The sequence below is a fragment of the Mustela nivalis genome (assembly GCF_964662115.1).
Source record: "Mustela nivalis genome assembly, chromosome: 12".
In the NCBI taxonomy this organism is placed as follows: Eukaryota; Metazoa; Chordata; class Mammalia; order Carnivora; family Mustelidae; genus Mustela; species Mustela nivalis.
This window is the reverse complement of record NC_139031.1, coordinates 30,825,024-30,832,441: the sequence shown is the minus strand read 5'-3', so window position 1 is coordinate 30,832,441 and position 7,418 is coordinate 30,825,024. Positions and strand designations below refer to the sequence as shown.

Sequence of the window (7,418 nt, the reverse complement as noted above, 5' to 3'; positions counted from 1 at the left end):
AGAGAATCTCTAGTAGACTCCCCAGTGAGTGCAGAACCCTGCATGGGGCTCAATCCCACGACCCTGAGATCATGACCTGAGCCTGAGCTGAAAACAAGAGCCGGACACTTAACAAACTGTGTCACCCAGGGCACCCCGAGTCACACACTCTTCTGACTAAGCCAGCCAGGTGTCCCTACAGAGCTATATCTGAGATGTTTTCTTAAATACGTGTACAGTATTTATGTCTAGGTGGTGGTATTTTATATGGATTTTTAAAAACTTTCTTCTTTATGTGTTTACTTATTTTAATATTTAGAGTTTGTATTATTTTTATAATCAAGAAAAATAATTTTCTTTTCAGACTGAAAAGCAGTTCACAAAATATTTCAAACACCAAATATTTCTCAGAGTTGAAAGTTGTATTATAAAAAGTACATTTTTTACTTTTTTAATCATTTTTATTTCAATTCCAGTATAGTTAACATACAGTGTTATATTAGCTTCAGGTGTACAATATGGCGATTCAGCAATTCCATACAACACCCAGTGCTCATCATAACAAGTGCCCTCCTCAATTTCCATCACCTTTTTAACCTATCTCCCCACATATGTGGAATTCAAGAAACAAATGAGCAGAGGCCAAAAAAAAAAAAGAGAGACAAATCAAGCAATAGACTCTTACCTATAGAAAAACTATGTATTTTTAACACAAATCCATTTTTAAATGATGTCACGTTGAAATTAATTTTTTATTACTCTCTAATATGTAGCTTTAAAAATATTGATCATTTATGACATTCCTGTCACTGAATCCAGCTTCCGGTGTGCAAACAGAGTTTCTAGGGTGTCATCACTTTGTACTGGCAACTGAGAACTTCTATATTATAGGTTTTACAACTTCATATTTTCTTATTCCAACTGAGCTTTTAAAAAGGGGCTTTTGATTATCTGCTATGATAGATAAAGGATTCTTGCATCACTTTCTCAACAGAGAGACCACCCATCCAAAACAGCGAAAATAAATCCTTAGTGCCCGTACCAGCAGAATCCAGACTAATCTCAGTCCCTACCCCTTCCCACCTCCCATCTGGACCTCCCTGGAGTGACAGGAGACACAGCAGAAAGCAGAAAGGAGCACCTCCATCCCTCCATTAACCACTCCAACTACTAGACACACACTCCAGAAAAAGAGGCCCCAAACTCATGATTTTGCTCCATTTTTAGTATCTTACTGACCTGACAGGAACTTTCAGGTTAAAAACAAAACAAAACAAAAAAAACCTATGAATCTATGAATAATTAATAAGAAAAATTATGCTTTTAAATGAAGCTATCCCTTCTTACCAGAATTAGGGATTCAATTAGATCAACTTCTTGATAGCAGATGTATGAATAAATTACCAGCTCAATCCCTGCCCCTCCTCCATTTTAAGTATTTTTTAAGCTCTTAAGTTCTTCTCACCAAAACAGCTTTCAACCAATTCAGTGGTATCCCACTGCTTGAAGCCTTCTCCAGAATTTTATCCATCAGTGTTCTCTGTCTCTTCCTTTTTTCAGTTCTCTATTGTCTGTAGTTGTTAAAAAAAAAAAAAAAAAAAAAAAAAAGTTCAGCTCTACCTATACTAAAGAAGGCTTAACACGGTCTTCCACTTCAGCTGCAAATCCCATCTTTCTCTTCCCTCCATAACTACCCTCATCGTCTCTTCCTATCCTCTTCCCCACAGGATGGTTCCTTTTTTTTTTTTTTTTTAAAGATTTTATTTATTTATCAGGGGGGTGGGAGAGAGAGCACAGGCAGACAGAATGGCAGGCAGAGGCAGAGGGAGAAGTAGGCTCCCTGCCGAGCAAGGAGCTCGACGCGGGACTCGATCCCAGGACGCTGGGATCATGACCTGAGCCGAAGGCAGCTGCTTAACCCACTGAGCCACCCAGGGGTCCCCAGGATGGTTCCTTTTGCTGTCACTCTGATGAAGCTGCTGTCATTATGGCCAGCAATGGTCTTCAAAGGAAAACCAACATTCACCTTGGGGCACCATTTTATTTTACTTATTCTTTCTTTCCTTCTTTAAATTTACTTCCATTAGGATCATGGACACTACATTCTCCGTGCTTTTTCCCATTTCACTAGTCATTTTGTTGGTTTCTTATCTTTTACCTGCTCCTAAAAACATTGGTGTTTTCTCGAACCCTATCCTGTTTTCTTCCTCTTTCTATGCACCTCACCCAAATGATACTTCAGGCCACCCCTACCTATATACTCCCATCTTGCTTCTGAGTTCTACATTGATAGGTTAAATCTGCCAGTGGATATTTATTCTTTCCTCAAACGTTCACTGGGCCTATACATTACACCAAATAAGAAACAAAAATGAGTAGATTGATTACTGGTCTCTTTTCATCCATTTTCTCCTCTTTTCAGTATATCTTTTTGTTCAAAGGTATAAATTTGATCACTTTAGTCCTCAGTGCTAAAAAGTGCAGGGTCTCCATGGGGCCGACAGGAGAAATCCAAAATTCAATCTGGCTTGCTTAGTCTTCCTCTACAGACAGTGCTCTAACTTCATATTCTCTCTCTCTCTCTCTCTATGCTGGTAAACCTGCCAAGCAACCATACATATGGTGTACTCCCAACCATATCATCTTCGTGCATATCACTAGGTTTCATCACTGGGCTGGAATATCCTTCCTCCCTCTTTCTTTCTCCCCAGCTCAAATGTTCCTTCCTAAATCAAACTTTTCTGCTTACCTCATTTTTCTACCCCCGTCCCCCCAAAGATCTGTTGATTATTATTATTATTTTTTTTAAGATCTGTTGATCTTAACATTTTTACTTCTTTGCAAATCTTTAGGGCATTTGGGTCTCCCCATTGCCTGTGTCTATCACAGTTCCTGATATACAGTAAGACTCTTCAAATGTATGAATGAGTTAACTATAAACTCACCAAACTGGCAGAATTTGATTTGGACAGAAAAGTGAGGAAGTTTGGAGTGCAAGTGAATAAAGAGGACTTTCCTAGACTTATTGTGGCAACCATTTTTCAACATATATAAATATTGAGTAACTATGTTGTACATCTGAAACTAATACAATATTGTATGTTGACTATTATTCAGTAAAATTTTAAAATAGAAAATAATAAAAATAAAAGCAAATAAACAAGGCCTTCATTTACTTCTGGGTACCTCATATTTCCATGAATTAATCATAAGGGCTATATTTGCCATTATATGACTCTCTATTCTCTCCCCAACTCAGAAACTTTTTTTTAAAAAAAACTTTAAAAAGATTTTATTTATTTATTTGACAGAGAGAGATCACAAGTAGGCAGCGAGGCAGGCAGAGGGAGAGGGGGGAAGCAGGCTCCCCGCTGAGCAGAGAGCCCGATGCAGGGACCCTGGACCCTGAGACCATGACATGAGCCAAAGGCAAAGGTTCAACTCACTGAGCCACCCAGGCACCCCCCAACTCAGAAACTTTGAGTTGGTGACATGTGCTTTGGCATCTATTAAGCCCCTGAAAGTTACTGAAAAACAAAAGCCTATAAGCCTCTGGAAAATTAGGAAGCTCTTTATTTCTGCAGATTGTTCAATAGTAAATTAGCAGCCTACTTACTATCTTTTAATTGTCAAAATCATATAATGTCAGTGGAATGGGGCTATCAGACTCTATTTTAAGAGCAATTATTCCTCATCAGATTGGGAAAACTGATACCCAAATGGTCACAAAGTGATTAGGTAATTGCTAATGCCAGTAAATATATTTTAGAAAATGAATTATACAGTGAGTGCCACCTGAGGGAAAGAAAAGTAGTTCAAACCTCCATAAATGAATATCAGTGTTGGGGCGCCCAGGTGGCTCAGTTGGTTAAGCAGCTGCCTTCAGCTCGGGTCATGATTCCAGGGTCCTGGGATCGAGCCCCACATCAGGCTCCCTGCTCAGCAGAGAGCCTGCTTCTCTCTCTCCCCCTCTCCCTGACGCTCTGCTTACTTGTGCTCTCTCTCTAACTCTGTCAAATAAATAAAATATTTAAAAAAAATGAATATCAGTGTTCTATTTCACATAGAAGCAAGTGTTTTACATCTTTAATGTAGTTAAAAAATTATAAAATTTTGGAATCACTTCTAATAATTTGCCCATGTTTCTAATAAATGGGTCCAGAACAGATGTAATTTTTATTTTGTTCAACTCAGCTACATTCTTAAAGATAATATAAAGGAGATGTTACTGAGCAGCTCTGCTATGTATCCGTCAATGCTTTTTTTAAGTCAAAGAAGAAAAAAGTGGGTACTGTAAGTTTGAGCCAATTTGATTAACATCAAATTTGGGCAGCATTCAGAACAGATAACTGAACTGACAACTTCTGTGTACTTAGAATAGAATGTGGTATCCATCAGGAACCATAAAATACCAGCTGAGGAAGAGCCTTAGAAACCTAGAAAACATGGCATCATGCTCTATGTCCATGTCAGAAAATTGAGCTAAATGCCCTCCATGCTATTACCTATTTTGTGTTAAGAGTTGGAGAAGCAGGGGAAGGTAAACACTTAGACTTAACCTTTAAAAAAAAGATTTTATTTACTTATTTGAAAGAGAGAGCGTGCAAAACAGCATGAGCAGGGGGAGGGGCAGAAGGAGAGGGAGAGGGAGAAGCAGGCTCCCTGCTCAGCAGGGAGCCCTAGGCCTGGCTCCATCCCAGGACCCTGGGATCATGACCCAAGTGGATGGCAGATGCTTAAACAGAGCCACTCAGGCGCCACAAGACTAAGATTTTTTGAAGACTAAGATTTTATGCCTAAAGGGTGCTAATATAGGAAATGCTGAATACTCAACACGAACATTCACCCTTGCTTATGGAGAAAGCAGGTTTAAAGTGCAAGTGTGAAGAAAATAAAAGATATGCCCAGTGAGCATTCTAAGAGGCCTTACGGAAGGGTGACAGAGAAAATCTCCTTCCACGGTGATGTTGGATGGCTACATTATTATGCTTACATGCATATGAGATTTGGGTCTTTTTGACTCCAGCTGGCAGAATCACCTCTCTCTCTCTCCTATCTATTACTTACTGAATTACTACTCACTCACCAGTGAAAAAGAATAGGAAAATGACCTTATTTCATAGAGTGAGAGATACCTCTCTACTCAAATAGCTAGAGTCTTGCTGAGAGAACGGCGCTTGAATATTATCCATTAGCTCTGTTAAGAACAATGCGCCTACTTAACCTGTATTAAGACATAAAAGCTCAATGTTCATTTCTCCTCTTACACATTTTTCCATACCACTAAAAGGAGGTAAATTGTGGCAGTTCGAAATACCAATTTTTTTATTAATTTTTTATCTTTTATAAACATATATTTTTATCCCCAGGGGTACAGGTGTGTGAATCACCAGGTTTACACGCTTCACAGCACTCACCAAAGCACATACCCTCCCCAATGTCCATAATCCCACCCCCTTCTCCCAAATCCCCTCCCCCCACCAACCCTCAGTTTTAAAAAAATGCAACAAGATTTTCCCTTTAAATGACAGTTGCTCTAAATATGGGGTAGTACTGTGTACTTGTTTTTATTATCCCTACTGAAAAATCCCTAAGAAATAAATAATTCAGATTGTTGAATTTATAAGGGCAACTTGGTTACTGTTGCTTTGGAAACTAGTTCTTCTGTGTACGTCTACGGACTCGAATGATACTGAGCCATCATTTCTCAAATATCAAAAATAATTCTGAGTTTTCTAGAGATTTTTCCTTCTATTTACTGATTGGATTAAAGTTATGTGAATTACACAAAAAAGGATCTGATCAATAGTGATATCTAACTTGTACTTTCTAACTCTAAGGACTGGAAGAAGGGTATAGTACTAAGTCGTTGAGTCAGAGAAGTTTAGGATTAAATCCTGGGTCCTTTCTGGCATTATGAATCTGACTATTATCTCAAATAATGTAGCAGAGGTTGCTTTGTGATTCTCTGAGGAATCCATTTAGGAAAATTCAATTAAATATTTACATGAGTAGATGCTATTAATAGATATTCATGCTCTGTTTAAAATATTTAACAAGCTAAGACTGCAATTACCTCTCCTCTGTTCCAACATTATTATACAATTAAAATGACTACTATTATTTGAGAAAAAATTACAAATAAATAAATATCAATGTTATACATTCAGGATATCCTCCTCTAGCCATGATTGTACAAAATTATACAAAATGAAACAAAATTGATAGACCTGTACAAAACAAAAGCGATAGAATGTTGGTGTTGAAACAAACTTTGGATGTCTTCTAAGAATAAAGGTATAGGGACCACACTTTGGTGAGGATAAAAAGAGTGAAAATGCTATGGCTCTAAATCTGTAGACTGTTTAATCAGATAAAAGGTGTAGAAGGTGCTGCCAAAGGCAAATCACAAAGCTGTCCCAGAAACAAAAGATACACATAATGGAAAATCTAAGTGTAATGTTTTCCCGATTTTCCACTATGATATCCCTATCAAAAGAAGCAGCAAATCTAATTTGTTGCAACTTGTAATTCATGGCTTCTGATGGACACCACAATCTATTATTCTAAGTACTCACAAGTTATCAATTACTTATTCTGAATGCCGCCCAAATTTGATGTTAATCAAAATGGTCCAAACTTATAGTACCCACTCTTTTTCTTTCTAAAAAACTGTTTGGAAAATAGTTGTCTATAAATTTAAACTTTTGTGCTAAAGGAATGTCATGACTAATAAAGATACACTATTTATGAGAAGAAAATACATGGGATTTGTAATGTGTTTTTGTTGCTCTTTTTTTTTTTTTTAAAGATTTTATTTATTTATTTGACAGAGAGAGAGCACAGTAGGAGAGAGGAAGGGAAGAGATCACAGAGAGAGGAAGGGAAGCAGGCCCCCTGCTGAGCAGAGAGCCCGATATGGGACTCGATCCCAGGACCCTGAGATCATGACCTGAGCCGAAGGCAGCGGCTTAACCCACTGAGCCACCCAGGCGCCCCTATTGCTCTTGTTTTTTCTTGCAAAAGACATTAGACTGATTCTGAATTAACTTGTGAATTATTCATTTGGTATCAAATAGTAATGACATTAACTTTCTATTGTTTGGTACTAGATTTAAACTAGAAGTAAAAAATTAGAGCCCAATTATGTTTCTTCATTTCTTTTTTTTTTTTTTTTATTTTAAATGATTTTATTTATTTATTTGACAGACAGAGATCACAAGTAGGCAGAGAGGCAGGCAGAGAGAGAGAGAGAGAGAGAAGCAGGCTTCCTGCGGAGCAGAGAGCCCGATGCGGGGCTCGATCCCAGGACCCTGAGATCATGACCCAAGCCGAAGGCAGCAGCCCAAACCACTGAGCCACCCAGGCGCCCCTGTTTCTTCATTTCTTATGAGGTGTTTCCAAGGAGCCCTAACTTGTAGACAAAGTCAAACATTATG

At 38.1% G+C, this 7,418-nt stretch overlaps 1 long non-coding RNA gene across 1 annotated transcript in view; it reads right to left on the bottom strand.

Annotated features, from left to right (window-relative positions):
• Nucleotides 1-1,285: 1,285 nt before the first annotated feature.
• The window catches only part of LOC309845617, a 72,155-nt gene continuing 66,022 nt past the window's right edge, over nt 1,286-7,418 (bottom strand). The window contains exon 4 of the long non-coding RNA XR_014301383.1: nt 1,286-1,550. This is a non-coding gene — a long non-coding RNA (uncharacterized lncRNA). The remainder of the gene's footprint in view (nt 1,551-7,418) is intronic.